Source organism: Tursiops truncatus, chromosome 21, assembly GCF_011762595.2.
Source record: "Tursiops truncatus isolate mTurTru1 chromosome 21, mTurTru1.mat.Y, whole genome shotgun sequence".
NCBI classification, from domain to species: domain Eukaryota; kingdom Metazoa; phylum Chordata; class Mammalia; order Artiodactyla; family Delphinidae; genus Tursiops; species Tursiops truncatus.
Genome location: NC_047054.1, coordinates 23,097,221 through 23,123,220, shown reverse-complemented (window position 1 = coordinate 23,123,220; position 26,000 = coordinate 23,097,221). Strand labels below are relative to the sequence as shown.

Here is a 26,000-nt window from a genome sequence, read left to right as displayed (position 1 = left end):
GGGGACTTCCCTGGCAGTCCAGTGGCTAAGACTTTGCCTTCCAATGCAGGGGGTGTGGGTTCTATCCCTGCCAGGGAGCTAAGATCCCACATGCCTGGGGGCCAAAATATCAAAACATAAAGCAGAAGCAATATTGTAACAAATTCAGTAAAGACTTTTAAAATGGTCCACATCAAAAACAATCTTAAAAATAAAGTAAAATAAAAATATGACACAAATGAACCTATCTACAAAAGGGAAACAGACTCACAGACACAGAGAACAGACTTATGGTTGCTGGGGGTGTGGGTTGGGAGTTTGGGATTAGTAGATGCAAACTGCTATATAGAGAATGGATAAACAACAGGCCCTATTGTATAGCACAGGGAACTATATTCAACATCCTGTGATAAATCATAATGGAAAAGAATGTATATATATATATATATATATATATAAAACTGAATCACTTTGCTGTACAGTAGAAATTGACACAACATTGTAAATCAACTATAGTTCAATAAAGTAAAACTTTTTTACAAAGTAAAGAAAAAGAAAATTGTGTTTTAGTAGACCCTTCTACAAGTTAAATGACATCTCTCATATATTTACCCTCATAGCAACAGGTATATCCACCCCAGATGAATTCTCTGTACTATTCCCCCGCCATAAACTGCCTCCCCCTTTTTTTTTCTGTTTTTGGTTGGGGGATATTTTCCCACCTAGAACCCTTCCAAACAGCACCAAGAAGGCATGTTAAATTCAACATTTACTTTTTCTATCAGAGAGCTAACTGGAGAAGGAGAAAGACTAAAGGCAATAGATTTCTGGGGAAAGGAAGGAAGAACCCCAGGTAAACAGGATTTTGAGAGAAAGGCAATCCAGTAGACTAGAAGTTAGATTCATTCATAGACAATTTCCCACGGAGGGAGATGACTTGAACTGAAAAAAGCCAGCGCCGTGAAGTGCAGTGAAGACAGTGGCTACCTCCACAGATACGTCAGCTATTTGGGGAGGATATTTGGGTGACTTTCTACCTTTCTGAACCCTAGGGTTGGCACTGCTAGCCAGTGGAAACATGAGTGTCAGCAGTACTAAGTAGGTGTAATTCGTTCAAGGAGTCTCGTGTTAAAAGCAACTCAAGAAAGTGTTTCAAATATTTTCTTAATTTGGAAGCTCTGCTTAGTGTACAGCTTGACAAGAGAAGGGCTGAGATTCAAAATTACTGATAACAACTTCTAACAATAGAAAATTATAACATACTCATTTACAAAGCTTGTATTCTTAATATGCCTTAACACCAGATTCACATGTATATCACATTTATAAGAATATAAATTGTATAACAAATTATACATTTATCCAGACATTTCAGGAGCAATTCTGAGCCCGTGAGACACACTGTACTTTAATTTTTGCTAAACGAATCTTTTACATATGTGGAAAAAATTCATTCAGGTACCAGATTCTTTCATATTTAACTTCCCCTTTTGTTTTGCTTTTGGAAAACTCCCTAAAAGTCCATTTAGCTGGTTTTTTTTCCGGTTTTTTTTAAAAATTTAATTAATTAATTAATTAATTTTTTTGCGGTACGCGGGCCTCTCACTGTTGTGGCCTCTCCCCTTGCGGAGCACAGGCTCCGGACGCGCAGGCTCAGCGGCCATGGCTCACGGGCCCAGCCGCTGCGCGGCATGTGGGATCTTCCCAGACCGGGCACGAACCCGCATCCCCTGCATCGGCAGGCGGACTCTCAACCACTGCGCCACCAGGGAAGCCCCATTTGGCTGTTTTTGATCACTTTAAAAATGGTGAAAATGTTTGTGGGAAAAAAAGACACATGAATTTTTATACTCATAACTAAAAATTGCTTTGTTTTTAATAACGGTGGCATGTACTAAATTTGGTTGTAGATGAGGAATAAGACATTATTTAGGGAAAGTCAATTTTGAGTACCTGTATTTGTAAATGTTAAAAAAATTTATTTCTGTACAGACCCAATGCAGTGTGCTACCTTTATTTAAGTACATTACTGTCCTTTTGCCTGTGTTTACTGTAAGCATGACTCAGTGATGACTTGCTTCTGTAAACCACAAAATTTGAAAAGTACATTATCTGAGTCAATATGAATTTTTAAAAATAATTAGATATGACTTTATGAGACTAGGTTGTAGATCTTCACAATACTTCTGGCCAATAGAGAAGCAAGAAAAGGGTCACCTAAATGATCAAATTTGAATTACAGAATTCTTCATTATTAAGAGATCATCAGTTTTATCACTTAATAAATATACAGGAGCTTGAACCAATGACTATCAGTGTGCTGTCGAATACAGGACTGCTATTTGGTAAGTGCAGACAACATTGAGTACTTGTTATCACACCCAGTGGCTTGAAGGTGAGTGGAAATCGAGACATGCCTGTCTTTCCAGAACTGGGACTTTCATTTTATTTTATTACCGCCTGACCTTTGTGGGAAACAGTATCATACAGTTACTTGGTGATGATGGCAGGCAAAGCCCAGGCATACCTCTCTCCCAGAGGACCAGAGCCCATAGGAGAGAAGCCCAGGAATGAGGCCCCCGGTGTTGATGAGAGAGACCGTGAAAGACCTGGTACCCAAGAGTACCCTCTCCCTGGAGAGCCTGACGGAGGTGCCACTGTCTCATTTGGAAAACAATTGCATTCGCAAACAGCTTTTGCTTTAGAAAATGCATCATTTTATTGAGCAAATTTTTGCCTAGTTGCAACATCAAGCCTTCAGCCCTATTCCACACCACACCACCCATACTGTATCTTCAGATTGTGTATCTTTAAAAAATATATATATTTACTTATTTATTTGGTTGTGCCGGGTCTTAGTTGTGGCATGCGGGACCCAGCTCCCTGACCAGGGATGGAACCCAGGCCCCCTGCACCGGGAGCACGGAGTATCAACCACTAGACCACCAGGGAAATCTCCAGATTGTGTATCTTTTTAAAAGCTACCTCTGGGAATTGTGCTTTCACTGCTGTGGGCCTGGTTCAATCCCTGGCTGGGGAATTAGGATCCCGCAAGCCCTGCGGCGCTGCAAAAAAAAAAAAAGAATTCCAGGATCAGACACACTAAAAACAAAAGCCTAAAGGCTACCTCTTTAACCATGAACTTGTAGTCCACTAAAAAATTCCCAGAATTTCTATCTTTTTAATCAAAGTTGATATTATGTTCATTCTCCCATAGCCTACCCTTTGTCTGTTTTAAGATAAGGTGTGTATTTGTTCTATTATATTTTATGTTTTGGATTTTTAATCTATCAATCTCAGCTATCGAGATAATATTGAGTCCTAGTACTTTCTAAGATTAGAAAGAAATCCGCATTTATTGAAGCTCTCTCCTGGGTGTTTCACTTCTGCTGTGTAGTTTAATTCTTGCAAAACCTCTAGAAGGTATTCTCACGTTACTGAGACTCGGAGAAGGAAATTGAAGTTCACAGAAGCTCCTGCAGCTGGTGAGTGGGTGTGTGGACGCCTGGGTGGCACTCTCCAATGGGTCAGCAGTCCCTTGGAACGTGGGTCAATCATAAACATGATAAAGTGGTCTTCCAGGCTAACAAAAACAATTCAATGGACAGGACTAGGGACAGACACTTCACGGTGGGGATCCCTCTTCAGGCTCATACAGGGCCAACAGCCCACTCAGGTTGTTCAGTCATCCATGGAACCCACCACCTCCACGTGGAGCCCACGTACCTCCTCTGACCAAGAGACCCTGAGAGATTTTGTTATACATCTATCACAAATCATGGTAACACAGTATACAGCCTTCCCTTATTGTTAAAAATTAATCTCAATTATTTATTTATTTTTGGGGCACGGCATGTGGGATCTTTGGGATCGAACCCGGGTCCTTGGCAATGAGAGCACGGTGTCCTAACCACTGGACCACCAGGGAATTCCCTAAAATCAATGTTTAAAGAAATCTTTTTGAATAACTGAAGCTAGTTTGGTTGTATCTTTCACTTGTTCCTTTTCTCAGTGTTTACTTACCATCTGTTTTTCATCAATTTTCAGGGTTTGCTGGGAAATCAAACAAATTCTGGTCTACATTCTCTGGAATACATTTTTCTTCCCTTGTTGAATTTTTGCACATTTGGTTGCTATCTGTTTTAAGTGTGTAAACGATTACTGAGAATGGCTCCGATTACATTTTTATACAACCATTGGAGGTACTTCATGTTGTGTTTTTTTAAAATTGAGGTATAATTGACATATAACATTATATTAGTTTCAGATGTACAATATAATGATTTGATATTTGTATATATTATGAAATGACCGGCACAATGAGGCTTGTTAACGTCTGTCACTATACACAGTTTCAGAATTTTTTTTCTTGCGATGAGAAATTTTAAGGTCTACTCTCTTAGCAACTTTCAAATATGCAGTACTGTATTATTTTTTTTAAATACATTTATTTATTTTATCTTTGGCTGCGTTGGGTCTTTGTTGCTGTGCGTGGGCTTTTCTCTGGTTGTGGCGAGCGGGGGCTACTCTTCATTGTGGTGCGTGGGCTTCTCACTGTGGTGGCTTCTCTTGTTGCAGAGCACAGGCTCTAGGCGCATGGGCTCAGTAGTTGTGGCACGTGCGCTCAGTAGTTGTGGCTCGTGGGCTCTAGAGTGCAGGCTCAGTAGTTGTGGCACACAGGCTTAGTTGCCCCACAACATGTGGGATCTTCCTGGACCAGGGCTCAAACCCGTGTCCCCTGCATTGGCAGGTGGATTCTTAACCACTGCGCCACCAGGGAAGCTCAGTAATGTATTATTATCTATGGTAATTATCAGAAGTTGTACATTACATCCCCAGGACGTATTTATTTTATAACTGGAAGTTTGTAGCTTTTGACTCCATTTCCCCATTTTACCCACCCCCAGCCCCTATCTCAGGCAACCACCAATCCGTTCTCTGTATCTGTAAGTTTGAGTTTTTAAAATTTTTTAATTTATTTTTATTTTATTTTTCTAACTTATTTTATTTATTTATTTTTGGCTGCATTGTTTCTTCGTTGCTGTGAACGGGCTTTCTCTAGTTGCATCGAGCGGGGGCAACTCTTCGCTGAGGTACATGGGCTTCTCATTGTGGTGGCTTTTCTTGTTGCAGAGCATGGGCCCTAGGCGCACGAGCTTCAGTAGTTGTGGCACGCAGGCTCAGTAGTTGTGGCTCGCGGGCTCTAGAGCGCAGGCTCTGTAGTTGTGGCGCACGGGCTTTGTTGCTCCACAGCACGTGGAATCTTTCTGGACCAGGGCTCGAACCCATGTCCCCTGCATTGGCAGGTGGTTTCTTAACAACTGCACCACCATGGAAGTCCCTGGGGATTTTTTTTTAGATTCCACATGTAAGTGACATCATACGGTGTTTGTCTTCCTCTGTCTGACTTATTTCACTTAGCCTAATAGCCTCTAGGTCCATCCTTGTTGTCACAAATGGCAAGATCTCATTGTGTTCTATGGCTGAGTGGTATTCCATTGTATTTATATACCACATCTTCTTTATCCTTTCCTCTGTTGATGGGCACTTAGGTTGTTTCTATATCTTGGTAATTTTAAATAATGCTTCAGTGAGCATGGGGGTACATATATCTTTTCAAATTCGTGTTTTTGTTTTCTTTGGAAAAAGACCCAGATGCTGGATCATATAGTAGTTCTATTTTTAGTTTTTTGAGGAACCTCCATATAGTTCTCCATAGTGGCTGCACCAATTTACATTCCCACCAACAGTGCATGAGGGTTTCCATTTCTCATGTTGCTTTGATCTTAAAGTGACAAAGTTTTCGTATTAGAAGTGTCTCTGCTATTCCTGATCCCATTAGAAAGCCATCTTTCTCTTGTAATACTATTTTAATGCCCAGGGTTTTTTGTTTTCTGTTTTTTGTGATTTTTTACTGACTTCAGGGTTACCTCTCTATAAACAGAGTCCAGGACTTTCCTGTTACTCTTTTTTCTTTTATTAATTTATTTATTTTTGGCTACATTGGGTCTTCGTTGCTGTGCGCGGCCTTTCTCCAGTTGCGGAGAGCGGGGGCCACTCTTCGTTGCAGTGTGTGGGCCTCTCATTGCGGCGGCCTCTCTTGTTGTGGAGCGTGGGCTCTAGGCACGCAGGCTTCAGTAGTTGTGGCACACAGGCTCAGCAGCTGCAGCTCACAGGCTCTAGAGCGCAGGCTCAGTAGTTGTGGCGCACGGGCTTAGTTGCTCCGCAGCATGTGGGATCTTCCCGGACCAGGGGCTCAAACCCGTGTTCTCTGCATTGGCAGGCAGACTCTTAACCACTGCGCCACCAGGGAAGCCCCCTCTTACTCTTTCATTGGAGATATTCAGAACTGAAATAAGTGTCAATGAACCTCTGGGAGTCATGGCTGTTTTGCTCAGTCTTCCACAGAACCCTAGAGTGTGAGTCAAGTTCAAATTCAAGGGCAGATTTACCATTCTTCTTTGCAATCTCAAGTACACGGGTGATTTCTCTTCCCACTTTCTTGTCATGTAAGTGCCCAAAAAGTCGGTGAGATGAAACAGCAAAGGACTGGCATTTTGCTTTCCAAACATCTGAGGGTTAGGTGAGTCTGTAGACTGCTCAGCCAGGTTGAGCAGAGTGGTGCTGCCACCGAAGGACCTGCTGATCCAGATGCATTCACTTAAGGCACCGTAATCACTTATCTGCTTCCTCGTTTCAGCACGGCTCTTCCTGCATTCCTGACAGCACTTAGCTCTACCTAATGGACAGAATGTGATTCCCAGATGATGCCGCCTCATAAATCCAACCTACTGACCATACATTAACGTCTTCAGCGGGCACAGAACCTATGGCGTGCTCATTCCAGGAGTCTTACATTTTAAGATAAAGCAGTTGCCCTTGCAGGGAATTTGAACAACTTTAGAGCAAATCCAGTTTCCTTTACTATTTCCACAGGTGTGGGTTGGGGTGACCCTGCTCAACTAAGAGAATTCCCCATTGGCAGGACCAGTGGGAGGCTTCTCTGTAGCCGTGAAGTCGGCTTGCCTCTGTGTCATCTGGAAAGGTTGCCAGAAAGCCTTGACCAAGGAAAGGAGAGTGTACATGCTGCCTTGAATGAGGACAGAAATAGCCCAATTATAGGAAAGTTCTTAGAGCCAGATACCTGTTCACTCAGCGCATTGAGCGCCTAAAATAAACAGTTCTGCTCTAAGCTCCAGAGAGGGCGTTAAAATATACATGATGGGGAACTTCCCTGGCGGTCCAGTGGTTAAGACTCCAAGCTGCCACTGCAGGGGCCACGGGTTCAATCCCTGGTCAGGGAACTAAGGTCCTGCAGGCTGTGTGGCACGGCCAAAAAAAAAGATAATAATTAAAAAATAAATAAGTAAAATAAAAATAAATAAAATATATGTGATGGGCTCCGACTGAAAGACGAGTTTAAGTTTGCCCTTCGGTTTTGGAGTTACGCTTCGTGTTTGGCAGTGTGCTACGTATGTCTTTTCCTTCTTCTGTGTGGTAGTCTCTCCTCAGCCTTCAGCTCTTGCGACTGGTTTACTTGCACGTGTAATTTCTGTCTCATATACTTGTTTATTATCTCACAATCTCAGGGACCCTCTGCTTTTTTCTTTCTACAGTATCCCCAATACATAGCACACTTAGTACTTAGTAGGTTCTTAATAAATACTGAATTAATTACTTAATTACTTAATTAATTACTTAATAAATACTGAATACTGAATTAATAAGTGAATCCATCCATTCAGTAGCTAGCACTACTGAAATTCAAAGACGAGATCCCTTATTTTTTTAAAGATTTCATTTAGTTGTTATAAAGTTGCATATATTTTATTATAAGATTTTATTCATCATACTTGTAAACTGGTTTGAGACAAGTTGCTGAAACCACAACTCCAATGCCTACCAATAGACCTAAATGTTTTTCAGACGTGGTGGTATTATATTTGTTAGCTATCCCAATTCTCTTAAATCCCGATGTGTTTGCTCCTACTACAGCTGCGCCAATGTTATCAGACTGACCTCTCCGTTGGCAAGAGCTATGGTGTCTCCAGTGAGTATTCACACTGAGGCCGGGGAGGGAGGGGTGAGTGAAATGATCCAAGGAGTTTGGGGAGAAAGTACTAGAACTTTTGTTTATGTACTTTTACTTACAGATAAGAAAGATGTTAAGCTTTATGAATATTTAATATGTTTTGACAGTAGTTCATGTATAGATCTGTACATTAACAAACAGACATTAGGGGTACATGTTCAATTTTTTTTACTGATGAGGTTCTCAACTTGAAAAGTGTAGGGACTTCACTGTTGGTCCAGTGGTTAAGTCACCACACTTCCTTCCACTGCAGGGGGGCGCGCAGGTTCGATCCCTGGTCGGGGAACTAAGATTCCACATGCCGTACAGCACCGCCAAAAGATAAAATAAAATAAAAAGTGTAGAAGCCACTAGACCATAATATCACGTTAATGTAAGTTTCTTTTTTTTTTTTTTTTTTGCGGTACGCGGGCCTCTCACTGTTGTGGCCTCTCCCGTTGCGGAGCACAGGCTCCCGACGCGCAGGCTCAGCGGCCATGGCTCACGGGCCCAGCCGCTCTGCGGCATGTGGGATCTTCCCAGACCGGGGCACGAACCTGTGTCCCCTGCATCGGCAGGCGGACTCTCAACCACTGCGCCACCAGGGAAGCCCAGCATCCGTGATTTTTGACCTCGTTAATCAAACAAACAATTCTGCCTTTAAGAAACTTACATTTGGGATTCCCAGGACACTCTCCTTTCCTTGGTCAAGGCTTTCTGGCGCAGTGGTTGAGAGTCCGCCTGCCGATGCAGGGGACACAGGTTCGTGCCCCGGTCTGGGAAGATCCCACATGCCGCAGAGCGGCTGGGCCCGCGAGCCATGGCCGCTGAGCCTGCGCATCCAGAGCCTGTGCTCTGCAACGGGAGAGGCCACAATGATGAGAGGCCAGCGTACCGCAAAAAAAAAAAAAAAAAAAAAGTCACGGATGCTGCACAGTTCAGGATAATTCACTTTCCACTGGAAAAAATGAAAGCATTGGGTTGCGCCTCTGGCCTGTCTGTAGTTCTCCACAACATCACTTTGTAGACACTTAGGATCAGTCCTAGGAAAACAACTCAAAATGGAAGCCTCCCTGACAGTGGGTCAGTAGAATTATCTCAGTTTATGAAGGGCAGAATATTCTATTTTTACCATATGCTTTTCCCTCAGGGCTTCATGAGTCAGAGAAACTGTGTCTGTTCCCGAGTGGATGCGTAATCCTGCTTGAGTTGATGAAGGTCAAACTGGAGGGTCATTTATGGGATGGGAACTTCCATGCTTCGCTTGCATACTTCTGGTGGCGTGGGACTCACTGCCTCTTGAACGACTCTCCTCCTCATATTGACTTGAACTCTGCTCTTCCATAACTTCTGTCCATAGGTCTTCCCAACCCTCCAAACAAGCCCAACCCTCTTGCACGTGAATGCTTCCCGAGGGCTGGAAGAGAGCTTCTTGGGTCTCTCATAGGTTTTTCTGCTTCAGGCCAGATATTCCTAGGCTTTTCAAGTTTTTCCCAAATTCCATGGCCTTTAGAAACCACACACCCTAGTTATCCTCCTTGAAAGGAGCTCTGGTTTATCCGTCTCCCCTGCAGTGCGGTGCCCAGAACTATATGTAGTTACAGAGAGATGGCCTAGTGAGCATAGGCCAGGCACCCTCCCCCGCATTGCTCTGAACGCCGTGTGTGTATCAAGCGCATGAGCGTGGAGCTGGCTCTTCTTGCAGACGCATTAAGCTGCAGACACACGCTGAGCCTCGGGATTAGGAAATCCCCTCTCTCCTCACCAGGAACAAGAGTGAATGATGGATCCTTTTTTTCATGGTACTCTGGACTTCAGAGGGAAAATATGCTATAAGTTGAGAGCACTAACTATTTGCAACATGCTGTTGGCTTCTGATCCTTATCGATGAGCACGCAGACTGATTTATGTCGGCAGCCAGAGTGTACACAGTCTTTTGCATTCTTCTCTTTTCTCTTGCGATTCTCTTACGTGTGCATTTCGATCTATCAACAGAATCTGTAAACTCGATTCCCTTTAAGAGCAACATGACATTCCATTGTCTTCATGTACCATAGTTCGCATAACCTTTTCTCAATGTGGGGCATTGGGTCACACCCCGTTTTTCCACGGCTGTGAATGGTGTTACCGTAAACCTCTCTGTGCTATTTGCTTTCTTTTCTCTTTTGCATATTACCCTGAGGGATATTCCACAGTGGGACGATGGGGTCAAAGTGTATGAACACTTTTATAGCTCTCTTTATATATTGCCAGGCTGATCTCCAGAGCGGATGGATGGTTTTCAAAAGTGCCCAGTAAGACAAGGGGGCCTGCAGAGATTGTAGCTTAACTGGAAAGGTTGGTCCTGCATGTTGTCTCAAGTCCCCTTTCCAGTCCCCTTTCCAGCACCGGTGATCGAAACGTGAGGGAGGGGACTCTAGGAAGACCAGGACCCTTTGTACCCAGAAGTGTTTACCCAGAAGTGCATTTGCTGCTTTTCTCTGAGGGCATTTGTATCTTCTGAGGGGAGGTTGCACAGCCTGACCTAGGCTCTAATCCCAGTTTTACCGACCCTCACTGTGTGCTCTTAGACAAGTCCCCTAACCTCTCTGAGCCTGATTTCTTCCTCCTCTGTGCAGAGGTTAAATGATAGTCCTTACTCAGAGGGCTTTGAGAAGGTCTGGGCTCTTGTTAACACCTATGACTCACTTGGTGTGAAGGCTCTATGTGTTTCCTCCTTCTTTGTGCTGCTAGGGGCCAGCTCTGTGCTTGTCCCGTGGTTGAGGGCAGTAAATGTCTATCGTGGAATGCACGGATTGTCTTCACCCATGATCTCGCTTCTAGGTGTTTAGAAACTGGAAAAACGTATTGGGACATTTTAGGAGGTATTATGTCTTTAACATGTAAAGAAAGGCCCACACTTGAACGTTTGTAGGACGTGCCGGGTTTGGGGCCTGTGATTTCGTTTTCTCCCCAATTCTAATACGTTGCTGCAGGAAGAGCATCTCCAGTTTTTCAATACCTCCAGAGGTATAAGAGTTTGTAGATGAGATGGGCCGAAAGCTTAGGGAGAGAGGTCAGAGACAGCTCTTCGTTTTAGAGACAGGTGCTCACAGGGAAGGGCCTGGGTCTCTGGGTCTCCGGGGCTGTTTGCAGCACCCCCGAGTCTCTGACAGGGGTTGGGAGGATTACATCCTGCCTTGCATCTCTTCAGTCTTCTTCCTGTTCCTGCTGAGAAGTGAAAAGATGCTTCTGCAGGTAGCCCGCCTCCACTGGGTAGACATTTCTTCCATTCTCCGACGGTCTAGGTTAATGGTGACCACAAGTGCTCGCTACCTCTCCCACTGAGAGGCGGCATCTTGTGCCTCTAACCTTGGAGCTGGCCTGGCCTTAGTGACTCGCTCGACTAGTAGAATGCTACACGAGTGACGTTCTAGAACTCCTGGGGTAAAGACATAAGAAGTTTTACAGCTTCCACCCAGGTCTCTTAGAACACCTCCTCTGGGAGCCCTGAGCCACCATGTAAGGGGTTGACTGCCCGGGGACGTCCATGCCAGGAGGTCTCATGAACATGCAGTTCCAGCCAAGCCCACCAGGCTCTGGGCATGTGAGTGGAGGAGTGAAGCCATGGACTCTCCAGATGAGGCCTCCGCCAGCTGACTCCTGAGTTGATGCCACGTGAAGCAGAAAAATCGTCCAGTTGAACTTTCCCGAATTCCTGACCCACAGAGTCATGAGACAGACTGTTCTTTTAATCTGCTAAGTCCTGGGAAAATTTATTATGCAGCAACGGATAAGAGAACACCAGGGCTACCTGGGCTGAGCTGAGCCTCAGCTCTGCTTCATTCCCTTCCCTCAGCTCCGCGCAGCAGAAGCAACACTGGGATCTGTGATCTCGCTTCTCTCTCTTTAGACTAAATATCAGAGGCCGTGCAGAGGTCACTGACATCAGCCTTTCTATTTGACAGGATTCCCCCAATGTATTTTTGGCCTAGAGTCTATTATTTATGATCCCTTGTTGAATTTTACAGTCAGATAGGACAGGAAGAGCAGGCAGTGTTCCAGAATCCCAGCTAAATGGACTTTTCTGTTGTATTTAAAGAGGAAATGACAAGGCAAGAATCTCTAGAGCGCTTCCTGTTATACTAGTCCCCCCATTATGTGTGGGGTGACTCGGTTCTCTGGCAGCCCTGTTCTCAGGGTCTCAAATCCTAAATAAGGACCTGTTTAGAGCACCCAGATATTCAAGGGAGTCAGTACATATTCTTTTTTTCTTTTAACTTTTTAACTTTTAATTTTTTTGGCCTCACCACGAGGCACACGGGGTCTTACTTCCCCAACCAAGGATCGAACCCCTGCCCCCTGCAGTGGAAGAGCAGAGTCCTAACCACTGAACCACCAGGGAAGTCCCCAATATACCTTCCTGACTATGCTCATACCTCTTCTGGTAACTCAGGAGATTTTATTTACATTTATTTTATTTGAATTTATTTAAACACTTCAGAAGGTTAAAAATGCACCTTCCCTTGCTGATGTGTCCACATATCCCATGGTGACGATTAGCAGGACCCAGACACGCAGGAGAATCCAAAATAATGAAACAATTGTCATTTCAGTTTTCAGGCTTCTCTGCTATTAACTAAGAAATTAATCATTAAGGGCATTCATGACATTGGCCCAACTGTCTCATTAGGCCACATTGCTCCTTACACAATGGAGCTGGTTAACTTCTGGCCTTCCATCCCTTTCCTAGCAACGCTGCTTCTCTGTGTATTTTGAAGGGAGCCAACTCTTTTTTTTTTTTTCACTGCTGTGGCCTCTCCCGTTGCAGAGCACAGGCTCTGGACGCGCAGGCTCAGCGGCCATGGCTCACGGGCCCAGCCACTCCGCAGCATGTGGGATCCTCCCGGACCGGGGCACGAACCCGTGTCCCCTGCATCGGCAGGAGGACTCTCAACCACTGCGCCACCAGGGAAGCCCGGGAGCCCTCTTTTATTTCCATCTACTTCCGTGGCTGTACTAGTGACTGCTAGAGGCATCAAAACCAGCACTTCCTCTAACCTTCAACCCTTCTAAGCACATTCTCAAAGGTCAGTATCTCTATAGTGATTCATTTTTTCTTCATTCAAGTATTTTTTGCCATCCACACATTTATTTACTTATTCAGTAAGAATTGATTTAATGCTTGAAATGTGCCAGATACTGTGCTAGCCATCTGGGATGGAAGAGGAAGAACACAGGGCTCTGCTTTACAGGGGCTCACTGTGCTTAATAGATGCTCAATAAACAGGTGCTGAATAAGTAACCCCTCTTCGAGAGCCCATGCTGGGAATTCTTGTTGGGGAAACTGAAGCTCTGAGTAAGTAATGAGCGCAAAGCTGGACAATAACAAGGCAGGAAGGAACAAAGGCAGGTCTGACTCTGCACGCCCACCACGTCACTGTATTCCTTTCCTCTCCTGCTCTGTTCTTCCTGGTCCTTCCACTGCAGTTAGTCATACATTGATTCAAAGTCTGAGACTTCAATCCCCTGGATTCTACCACACTGTCTCCTGGCTTCAAGGCAATGGTTATGAGAGGATCCTACTGCCAGTTAGAGAGCATTCTCTGCTAATCTGTTATGGGAAAGCAACAACTGTATTTCAGTGAAAACAAAAGATGGCTCAGAAGAAATTTTAGCCCAGGAAAGATGCAAAAGGCCCTCTCAGAGGGCAAGATAAAGCCAACCCTTATCTTTGGAGCTAGTGAGTTGGTTGGCACTGAAACCTTGCTCAGAGTTACTGTCACGTGAGGAAGCTGGAAGTCCCGAAGCCCGGGGCATGACTGTACTGAGCATGGACCTTGGAGACCTTGAAACTGAGAACAGTCTGAAACCCAGCTGATTCAAGAGCATTAAGGGCATTGCTGTTGACTCTACACCTCACCCAATCTATTTTAACATCACTCAATCCTTTCCTTAGAGCGTTTTTTCCTTCTTCCATTCTGATCATAGACATGGCCAGTCAAGGCCAAGGTTTCAGAAGACAGGTGAATGGAATGGGGCAGTAACCGAAGCAATTCCCAGAGGCAGTTACTAAAGAGGGTTCACATGTCAAACATCTGTCATGGCTCACTTTCAAACTGTGGTTTGGCTGCCCAGGAGGCAGGAAGTAATACACAACCCCAAGGTGGCAGCTGAGAAAGTTGCCTGAGTTTCAGAATAGACGCTGGAGACCCCATCCAGCAGACCTGCTGGACACTCAGCCTTGGTGAGTGGTGTTGACCCTGGTGTCTGCTCTTCTTGGGCTCTGAACTTTGCCCTGCCCTCTGCCCCCGTCTTCGGTTTCCCTCTCAGGAAGCACCCAGCTGCTTTCTACTTTGGATTCCTGGTCTTAACTCTGTACTAACCGGCAGGCATTAGAATGGAAGGAGCTTCACTGGTCCAGTCTATGCTGATGCTGACCTGCTCTCTCACCCAATAACTGAAACTTTTGCCCGTTCTTCTGCCATCTCTCTTGTTGATGATGGCTACCACTTGTCAAGGGCTCCCTCTCGACCTGTTCTCCATCTGATGTCTTGTACCCCATCCTACAACTCCCCAGGGCACATGAATAACATCTTGCTGTGGCAATATGGTGAATCATCACAAATTGGTCTGAACCAAGTTGATTAAGAAATATTAGACTTATGGAGTAAAAAGAGCTTGTGCCTAGGAACAAAATCATGTTTTTAATGAGAAAAAATAGGACATAAAATTGTACCACATAGCATAGACCTAAGTTATTATGCTTAGTAACTTAGACTTAGGAGGTTACTTAGAAGAAATAACAATCTTTAATGTATATGTGCCTAACAACAGAGCACCAAAATACGTGAAACAAAACTGATAGAATGTAAGGAGAAATTGTAAGGAGATGAATCCACTATCATAGTTGGAGGATTCAACAACCCTCTATCAGAAATGGACAAATCCATGAAGCAAAAAAAGCAGTTGAACTCAACAGCACCATCAATCAACTGGATATAATAGACATCTATAGACTACTTCATCCAAGTACAATGGAGTATACATTCTTCTCAAGCTCACATGGAACCTTTACCAAAACAGACCACCTTCTGGGCCATAAAACACACTTTAACAGCTGTAAAAGAAGAGAAATCATACAATGTCTGCTTTCAGACCACACTGGAATTAAACTAGAAATAAGAACAAAAAGATAGCTGGAAAATCCCAAATACTTGAACATTAAGTACACATTTAAACAACACATGGTTCAAAGAAGAAATCTGGGCCCTGGAGCCCGAGGGGAGGGCGGCCTCACTGAGGCTGCTGGCTCTGGAGGGGCCCCAGCAGCTGAAGCGACAGTCCTGGGGACCGCGGGCCGGTTGTTTCAACAAGTAACTTAAAGACAAAATGGAAAAACAAGGAGGTTTGTGCCTGAGATCATGTTGATGCGAAACCAGGGACGGCCACCTTGTCCCAGATCACTCATCCTAGGGTAAGCCAGCTGCCATGTCATGAGGACACTCAAGCAGCCCTAAGGATAGATCCATGTGGCAAGGAACTGAGGCCTCCTACCTACAGCCACATACTTCTAAATATTTTCAAAACATTTGTATGAATTTTCATCCTCAGCAGCAGTGAATGAGATTCAAGGATTATACACATTCTTGTCAAACTTGATAATACCAGTCATTTTCATTTGAACTTTGTGGTTGTATTGGTGATGATGGGGTGCTGTGAGAGATATGATGTCATTAAACAGAATAGGTCAGGAGCCTTGGTCTCGATATCCCCGTTTAAAAAGTGTTATCACGTGTCTGCCAGAAAGAATTGCTGATGACACTGGAAAAAATTGAGAGTTATCCTTAACAATTAAGTGTTTTTCAGCAACATGGATGGACTTAGAGATTGTTATGCTGAATGAAGCAAGTCAGACACAGAAAGACAGATATCATGTGATATTGCTTATATGCGGAATTTAAAAAAAAAAACAGTAGAAAAGAACTTATTTACAAAACAGAAATAGAGTCATGGATATAGAAAACAAACTTATGGTTACCAGGGGATAAGTGGGGGAGGGATAATTTGGGAAAATGGGACTGACATATACACACTACTATATATAAAATAGATAAGTATTGGTCTGGACCTGCTGTATAGCACAGGGAACTCTACTCAATGCTCTGTACTAGCCTATATGGGAAAAGAATCTTAAAAAAAAAACTAGGGTTTGAGGATTATATAATAAATATATATGTGCAAAACTTTTAACATGAAAGGAAAAATAAATTAACCCTGTGGTCCCTGTTATGGTATAAACATTTTGTACCTCTAATTTTCAAATTTTGAAACCCAGCTCCCTTGTTGATGGTATTAGGAGGTGGGGCTTTAGGGAGGTGATTAGGTCATGAGGCCAGAGACCTCAAATATGGGATTAGTGACCTAATAAATGTAGCACACAAAAGATCTTATGCCATTACATCATTTAATTACAGAACCAGAAGACCCACATTATGAACCAGAAATTTGGCCCTCACCAGACACTAAGTCAGCTGGCAACTTAAAAAAAAATAATAATAAATAAATAAATTTTTTTTTAAAAAAGAGGAAATCTGAAGACCAATTTTAAAATACTTTGAACTAAATGAAAACACAACTTAAACTATGTGGGATGCAGAAAAAGCAGTGTTTAGAGGGAAAGGTTTAGCATTAAATGAATATACTAGAAAAGAAGAAAAATCTAAAATCAATAATGTAAGCCTTAGGAAACTTAGGAAACTAGTGAAAGGAGAGCAAATTAAATCCAAAGCGAGCATCAGAAAATAAATAAAAATTAGAGCAGAAATCAATGATATTGAAAACAAGAAATCAACAGAGAAAACTGACAAGACCAAAAGCTTGTTCTTTGAAAAGATCAGTAAATTGATAAGCCACTAACCAGGCTAACTAAGAAAACAAGAAAGACACAAATGACTAACATCAGAAATGAAAAAAAAGGATGCCATGGCCATAAAAAGGCTAATAATGGAATATTATGAACAACTCTATGCCCACAAACTTGATAACCTAGATGAACTAGATCTACTCCTTGAAAGACGCAATCTGCCAAAACTCACAGTAGAAGAAATAGACAATTTGAATAGACCTATATCTAATTTTAAAAATGAGCCAACAATTAATAACTTTCCAAATCAGAAGGCACTAGGCCCATATGAATTCACTGAGGCAATTCCACCAAACATTGAAGAAAGAATGTATACTCATTCTCTACCATCTCTTCTAGAAGATAGAAGCAAAGGCAATACTTCCTAACTTATACTGTGAGTCCAGCGTTACACTAATACTAAAACCAGACAAAGACATTACAAGAAAAGAAAACTACAGACCAAGACCTCTCAGGAACATAGATGGAAAAAATCCTCAGCAAAATATTAGCTAGTCCAATCCAGCAATGTATAGTAAGAACTATACACCATAACCAAGGGGGGTTTATTCCATCTATGCAAGGATTATTCAATTAATGTAATCCATCACATCAACAGGCTAAAGGAGAAAAATCACGTGATCATATCGATAGATGCAGAAAAAGTATTTGACAAAATCCAACACCCATGCAGGGTAAAAACTTTCAGCAAGCTAGGAATAGAGCAGGAACTTCCTCAATTTGATAAAGAACATCTACAGAAAAACTATGGCTAATATAACAAATGGTGAGAAACTACATTCTTTCCTGCTAAGATCAGAAACAAGGCAAGGATATTTTCTCCCACCATTCCTTTTAAACACTGTATTACAAGTCCTAGCTAATGCAACAAGACAAGAAAGGGATATAAAAGGGATACAGGTTGGAGTGCTCACTTCAGCAGCACGTATACTAAAATTGGAATGGTACAGAGAAGATTAGCATGGCCCCTGCGCAAGGATGGGCACGCAAATTTGTGAAGCGTTCCATATTTAAAGAAAAAAAAAGGTATACAGGTTGGGAAGAAATAAATAAAACTGTCTTTGTTTGAAGATGACATGACTATGTAGAAAATCTGAAAGAATTGACCAAAAAAACCCTGGAACTAAAGTTGGGTGATTATAGCAAGGTTGCAGGATACAAGGTTAAAATACAAAAGTCAATCACTTTCCTATATATCAGTAATTTGAAATAAAAAACAATACCATTTAAATTAGCACCCCCAATAATGACATATTTAAGTATAAATCTCAAATAACATGAACAAGATCTATGTGAGGAAAACTACAAAACTCTGATGAAAGAAATAAAAGAACTGAATAAATGAAGAGCTATTCCATATTCACAGACAGGAAGACTCAACATTGTCAAGACGTCAGCTCTTTCCAACTTGATCTATAGATTCAACGCAATCCCAGTCAAAATCCCAGCAAGTTGTTTTGTGGATATTGACAAACTGATTCTAAAGTTAATATGGCGAGGCAAAAGGTCCAGAAGAGCCAACACAATATTGAAGGAGAAGAACAAAGTCAGAGGACGGACACGAACTGACTTCAAGACAGTAATCAAGATAGTCTTTTATTGGCAAAAAATAGACTAATAGATCAATAGAACAGAACAGAGAACCCGGAAATAGACCCACATACATATAGTCAGCTCATCTTTTTTTTTTTTTTTTTTTTTTTTTTGCGGTACTCAGGCCTCTCACTGTTGCGGCCTCTCCCGTTGTGGAGCACAGCCTCCAGATGCGCAGGCTCAGCGGCCATGGCTCACGGGCCTAGCCGCTCCGCGGCATGTGGGATCTTCCCGGACCAGGACACGAACCCGTGTCCCCTGCATCGGCAGGCAGACTCTCAACCACTGCGCCACCAGGGAAGCCCGTCAGCTTATCTTTGACAGGCAATACAATGGAGACAGTCTTTTCAACAAATGGTGCTGCAACAACAGACATCCACATAAAAACAAAAAACAAACAAGCAAAAAACAAAAAAAAAGGAAGAAAGGGAAAAAAAGAATCTGCACACAGACCTTACATGCATCACAAAATTAACTCAAAATGGAACATAAACCTAAATTTGAATGCAAAACTATAAAACTCTCCTACAAGATAACAGAGGGAGTATCTAGATGACCTTTGTTATGGCAATAACTTTTTAAATACAACACCAAATGTATGTTCCATGAAAGAAGTAACTGATAAACTGGATCTCATTAAAATTAAAAAAAAAACTTCTGCTCTGCAAAAGACTCAGTCAAGAAAATGAGAAACCAAGCCACAGAATGTTATAAAGTATTTGCAAAAGCCATCTCATAAAAGGATCGTTATCCAGAATATACAAAGAGCACTTAAAACTCAACAATAAGAAAATGAACAACCTAATTTTAAAATGGGCAAAATATCTGAACAGACACATCACCAAAGAAGGTATAAAGATGGAAAATGAGCATGTAAAAGGATGCCCAACATCATATGTCATTAGGGAAATGCAAATTAGAACAACAGTGAGATATCATTACACACCTATTCGAATGAAAAAAATCCCAAACTCTGACAACATCACCTATTGGTGAGGATGTGGAGCAACAGGAACTCACGTTCATTGCTGGTGGGAATACAAAATGGTACAGCCACTTTGTTTTTTTTGTTTTTTGTGGTACGCGGGCCTCTCACTGTTGTGGCCTCTCCCGTTGCAGAGCACAGGCTCCGGACGCGCAGGCTCAGCAGCCATGGCTCACGGGCCCAGCCACTCCGTGCATGTGGGATCCTCCCGGACCGGGGCACGAACCCGTGTCCCCTGCATTGGCAGGCGGACTCTCAACCACTGTGCCACCAGGGAAGCCCGGTCCAGCCACTTTGGAAGACCGTTTGGCAGTTTCATACAAAACCAAATATACTCGTATCCCAAATCCAGCAATCATGCTCCTTGGTATTTACCCAAATGAGTTGAAAACTTCTGTCCACACAAAAACCTGCACACAGATGTTTATAGTACCTTTGTTCATAACTGCAAAAACTAGAAGCAATCAAGATGTCCTTTAATAGGTGAATGGTTAAAAAAACTACGGTACATTACACAATGGAATATTATTCACTACTGAAAAAGAAATGTGTTACCAAGCCGTGAAAAGGTATGGAGGAAACTGAAGTGCATATTACTAAACGAAAGAAGCCAAGCTATGAAAGCTATATACTTTATGATTCCGACTATAGGACATTCTGGAAGAGCCAAAACTATGGAGACAGTAGCATGTTCAGGGGTTAGAGGAGGAAGAGATGAACAGACGGAGCACAGAGGATTTTTAGGACAGCGAAACTATTCTGTTTAACACTATAAAAGCGGGTATGTGTCATTATACGTTTGTGAAAACTTGTAGAATGTACAACACCGAGGGTGAACCCTAATGTAAACTGTATACGTTAGGGGATAATGATGTCAGTATAGGTTCATCAGTTGTATCAAATACACCGCTGTGGTGCGGGATGTCAACAGTGCGGGAGCCTGTGCGTATATGGGGGTAGGGGAATAAGGGAACTCTCTGTACCTTCCTGTCGGTTTCGCTGTGAACCTAAAACTGCTCTGAAAAATAAAGACTATTTAGAAACAAGCAAGAAAACCCAAAACATCAGAAGAAGCAGGACATAAAGTAGGATAGCATAACATAAACTCAGACTGGAGAAAAGGAGACTAAAATGTTAATAGTGACTACTATCTCTGGAGAGTGGAATTATAGATAATTTTAATTTTATATTTTATTTTGTCTTCCAAATTCTCTATAAAGAATATGTACTACTTAGATAATCATAGAGATTAGAGGACCTAGAGATGATCATACTAAGTGAAGTAAGTCAGACAAAGACAAATATCATATGATATCGCTTGTATGTGGAATCTAAAATATGATACAAGTGAACTTATTTACAAAACAGAAACAGACTCACAGACATAGAAAACAAACTTATGGTTACCAAAGGGGAAAGGGGGGAGGAATAAATTAGGAGTATGGGATTAACAGATACACACTACTATATATAAAATAAACAACAAGGACCTACTGTATAGCACAGGGAACTATATTCAATATCCTATAATAAACCATAAGGGAAAAGAATCTGAAAGAGAATATGTATATATTGATACATATATGTATAACTGAATCACTTTGCTCTATACCAGAAACTAACACTGTAAATCAATTATACTTCAATAGAAAAATAAATTTAAAAAAAGAATATCACTTAGATAATCAGAAAAACAACAATATTTATTTTTAAATAACAGGAAATGAAAGAGTACAGACTTTGAACTCAGGACTGAATTCAATCTGGGCTTCACCTCTTACTAGCTCTGTGACCCACAGACCTTTAGCACTGCAAACCTCAGTTTCTGCATCTGTAAAATGAGGATAATAAAACCTACCCCACAGTGGTTTGCGTGTGTGCATCTGTGTGTGAGTGAAGCTAAAACTATACTAGGAATGAATGTGCAAGGCGCCTGAGGGATGCTCAACGCGGATGAATTTCTGAGCCCTTTAAGGATACTTGGGAGTTCATAGGTTCCAAGGAGATTTTGCTGGGCATACACAAGGCCTGTTGTTCACCCTTCTCCCTTTCCCACCCCAACATTCCTGATGAAACAAACAACCAGCCTGGGCAGCCCACCGCCCCAGGCGCTAAGCGTCTCCATTTTGGAGGAGAGAGGGGAGCCCTGGAAAGGAAGCTGGAGGAAACTTTTCTACTTTGAAAACCCCAGAAAGTGCAAGGCTCTGGAACGAGCTGACGTTTGTTCTTTTTATCCCTCTGCCATCCTTTAAACAAGATTCTGTGCTTCCTGTTCCAGCCTGAGGGGGAAGCCAAGGGTACACGTCACCAGAAAATATCTTCGGGCCAAAGTCTTACATGAGGATTTGGATACGGAGTGGGCTTCTGACGGACAGGGAGGGGACCGTTGCAGACCTGGGACGGCGAGGAAGGGCGCCCAGGGCCCAAAGGACGACAGGAACAAAGGACTTAGTCTCGCAACAAGCCTGGGCCACGGCAGGCGGAATTGGGCGAGTCGTGATCGGAAAACAACCCGACCCCCTCCAGTTAAGAGTGAGGTGTGGAATGTGAGAGGAAGGTGAATGGAATGTAATGAAGCGACTTTGGTTCTTATTCACATTCAGTTTGACTTTGAAGCATTCCAAACATGGTGGGAACAAAGCCTGTTTGGAGAGGATTGTTATCTGAGGACCGGGCAGGATGGAAGGGAAGGGAAGGGGGGGGCGGGGGGGGGGGTGATGGCTGACAGCTCCAGAGAGCATTCCAGCTTGCAGATAAGGGAAGCCAGAAGGTTAGGAATGATTCAATGGACGTCTACAGAACTGCTCGTTCCACTCCTGAAGAAATGAGATAAATCAGAATTTTCGATGCTACGTGGGTCCTTCTGTAATGCTGGAATTGATCAGTGGCTGTCAGATTTCAACTAAAGACGGTTCCTCTTACTCCAAATTTGAATTTCAGAAAACTTGCCTATTCTCTTTCACTTCTCTCATTTTCATTGGTAGGATAGGATTTTAAAAGCTAAGAAAATTCGAATTAAAGCTACCAGTGATGGTCATGTTATGGGGGCGATCATGACAAGAGGGTGGCAATAGATGATGATAAGATTCCATAGGCACCTTTCAGTGATAAACTTGACTCCTTTGTCTTTGTTGCCTTACCTGCCTCCAGCGAAATTCCCTTTTGTCGCATGGGCTCACAGGTACAAGCCATTTCTTGGAGTGGAAATGAAAGAAGATAGTGGCTAATGTACCCTCAGCGTCACACATGTTCACTGAGCACCATGAGGGTATAAAAAGGTAAGGGGGGCTTCCCTGGTGGCGCAGTAGTTGGGGGTCCGCCTGCCGATGCGGGGGACGCGGGTTCGTGCCCCGGTCCAGGAGGATCCCACATGCAGCGGAGCGGCTGGGCCAGTGAGCCATGGCCGCTGAGCCTGTGCGTCCGGAGCCTGTGCTCCGCAACGGGAGAGGCCACAACAGTGAGAGGCCCGCGTACCACACACACACACAAAAAAAGGTAAGGGACTCCTTCCCTGCTTTCAGTGACCTTATACTGTGTATAAGTTGGGAAATGGAAGAATCTCCAACACTCTAAATGGATGGACTATGGGGTTATGCAGGACACCCATGAGAGGCGGATGGGTCATTTCTGACCCTACTGCGTCATTCTGCCGCTGACTCTCTCTCCTTGACCTCCCCGGCTCACTATATTAACCCACCGAAATGTTATTCTGGAGGAGAAAGCAGGGCCTTTGCACTTGCTGTTCTCTCTGCTGTAAAGCCCTTTCCCCAGATCTCAGCATGGCTCACCCCCTTACCCCTCACCTTCGGGCTTCTGCTCAAATGTCATCTTCACAATAAAGCTTTCTGATATGGGTTGAATTGTGTCCCTTTGAAAGATGTTGAAGTCCTAATCCCTAGTGCCTGTGAATATGACCTTATTTTGAAGTAAGGTCTTTGCAGACGATCCAGATAAAATGAAGTCATTCATTAGGGTGAAATCCTAAGCCAACATGACAGGTGTTCTTATAGAAAGGGGAAATTTACAAACAGAGACAGACACATACAAAGGGAAGGTGGTGTGAAGTGACAAGGAGAAGATAGCCATCTACCAGCCAAGGAACACCTGAGGTTACCAGAAGCCAGGAGAGAGACATGGAACGAATTCTCCCTCACAGCCTCAGAAGGAACCCTGAGGTTCCTTAGAGACCCTACCAATACCTTGGTTTCAGAGGTCTGTGAGACAATATATTTCTCTTATTTAAGGCATTTACTTTGTGGTACTTTATTATAGCAGCCCTGAGGAGCTAATATACCTTCCTTGACCCACACTATTTAAAATTGCACTGTCTGTACCTCTTGTTTTCTCCAGAGTACTTATTACTGTCAAATACCCTCTATATGTAGCCGTTTACTTGTTCACTCGGGTATTTGTTTATAGTCTGTCTCCCTCCACTGGGATGTAAGTACCATGAAGGCAGAGATTTTTTGCATGTTTTCTTCATGGATTCCCTGTACCTAAAATGAGAACTGCCCTTACACACCGTAAGCTGCAGGAGGCCCTCTCTGGCCCTCCTCTGGTCCTACCTCCCTCCCTGCTCCCCGCTGCAGAGTCTGTGTGGCCAAGTGGATGTGCCACACGGAGTCTCCACCCCTCCTTCCAGAACATGTACCAAGAGCCCACACTTTGGCCCCAAGCCTACTCCCAGAGTCTGCATAGGCCTCTTCCTGGGGTCCATCCTCCTTTGACTCTAGCCAGATGGGTGTGGACGGAGCTTAGACAAGCTGACTGGAGCATCTGCACAGTTTGCACAGGGCCCTTCCTGGTGTGGGATAAAGTCTCGGGGAGATGAGAAGAAGAGGGGGACACAGGCCAGGGTCTTACTTTGTCCTCTGCCTCATGCCCCACAAAAGGTAGGGGATTAGGGGTGATTCTGCCTTGAATAATGCTGGAATGTAGCAGGCACTCAGTGAATATGAATAAGTGAATAAATGAATGTGGGAGTTACTCTTAAAAGCTGTTTTTTTCCTCTGACTCACACAGTCCTTTAAAGAGAACATCAAAACTTCAGTGATTTAAATGGAACGCAGGGTGTATTCCTTGCTTTCAAATCCAACCCAGCCTCCTACAACAGTGAAATTGACAAGACACTCCCATCACCCAGGGCCCTTCATCTTTGCTTATGATGGGTTTATTGGGATGTAACCACAACATAAGTCGAGGAAGATCTCTAATTGTTAAATAAATCCACTGATTTATAGATTTATATTTATTAGGGGCCTACTCTGCCAGGCACTGTTCAAAGTGTTGAACACAAAGAAAAATAAGACACTCTCCATTTCTCTAAGGACTCTCAGAGGACAGTTGGGAAGATGTGCCCCTGGAACCGCGTGGAGAACAGGCTAGTCTGAAGGACATTTGTGGCTAGAGAGAAGGAAGGAATGTAGCCTGCAGCTCTGCAGAATTTCTCTGGTGGTCTCAAGTTTTGGATATATGATCAACTTTTTTGATGTATGTGGTCCAACTTGGTTGCTCACTTTTCGTAGCAAAAATGGTTGACTTTTCTGGTTGAGTTCTCATTGAATGTTAAAATGTTTCCTTGATCATCACATTAAAACCCCAGTTGTATTAGTTAGGAATCTTTTGGTTGCAGGTAACACAAAATTCAACCCAACCAGTGTACACAATAAATGGAATTCGTTGGCTCATATAACTGTAAAGTCCAGATATATGGTGGTTTTCAGGCAAACCTTGATCCCAGGCTCAGTAATTTCAAAACTGGTCCAGTTTATTTTCATGCCTTTCTCTGCCTGTTCTCTCCAGGCTGGCTTTTCCATCATCATCATGACTACTAGCACCTTTTCTGGACTGAATCCTTTTTATAATATTTATTTATTTATTTGTTTGTTTATTTGACTGTGCCAGGTCTTAGTTGTGGCATGCGGGATCTTCGTTGTGAGATCTAGTTCTCTGAACAGGGATTGAACCCGGGCCCCCTGCATTGGGAGTGCAGAGTCTTAACCACTGGAGCACCAGGGAAGTCCCTGGACTGAATCTTTTTCATTCTTGTCCAGGTGGAAGAGAGCATCTTTGGAGGTCACTTCCATAGAAAAGTGAGAAAGTTTCTATCCTTGCAATCCCCAGCAAATATCATCTCATCTTGCATTTCGTTGGCCTGGAGTGGAGTATTTGCCCATCTTGGACCAATCACTGTGGCCAGCAGCATGGCAGGATATGATGATTGGCTTAAACCAAATAGGGCTTGCCCTTTGTGGTGGTTGATTTGCTGTGTCAACTTGATGGGCACGGGGTTTCTGATATTGGTCAAACATTTTTTCTGAGTGGTCAGTGAGGGTGTTTCTGAATAAGATGAACATCTGAATCGGTAGACTGAGTAAAGCAGATTGCCCTCCCCAGTGTGGGTGAGCCTCTTCTAATCCGTTGGAGGCCTGAATAGAACAAAGGGCTGAGGGGGAAGGAAGAATTTG

The 26,000-nt window shown here is 43.2% G+C and overlaps 1 long non-coding RNA gene and 1 other non-coding gene across 2 annotated transcripts; both read left to right on the top strand.

Moving 5' to 3' along the window:
• The first annotated feature begins 17,861 nt into the window (after positions 1-17,861).
• LOC117310072 (U6 spliceosomal RNA) lies at positions 17,862-17,969 on the top strand. Its single transcript, XR_004524330.1, has one exon. It is a non-coding gene; the product is annotated as a U6 spliceosomal RNA (small nuclear RNA).
• Positions 17,970-21,858: 3,889 nt separating this feature from the next.
• Positions 21,859-25,210, top strand: LOC141277471 (uncharacterized). The gene is made up of 3 exons (XR_012328911.1): positions 21,859-22,090; positions 22,684-23,028; positions 24,861-25,210. It is a non-coding gene; the product is annotated as an uncharacterized lncRNA (long non-coding RNA).
• The last annotated feature ends 790 nt before the right edge of the window (positions 25,211-26,000 follow it).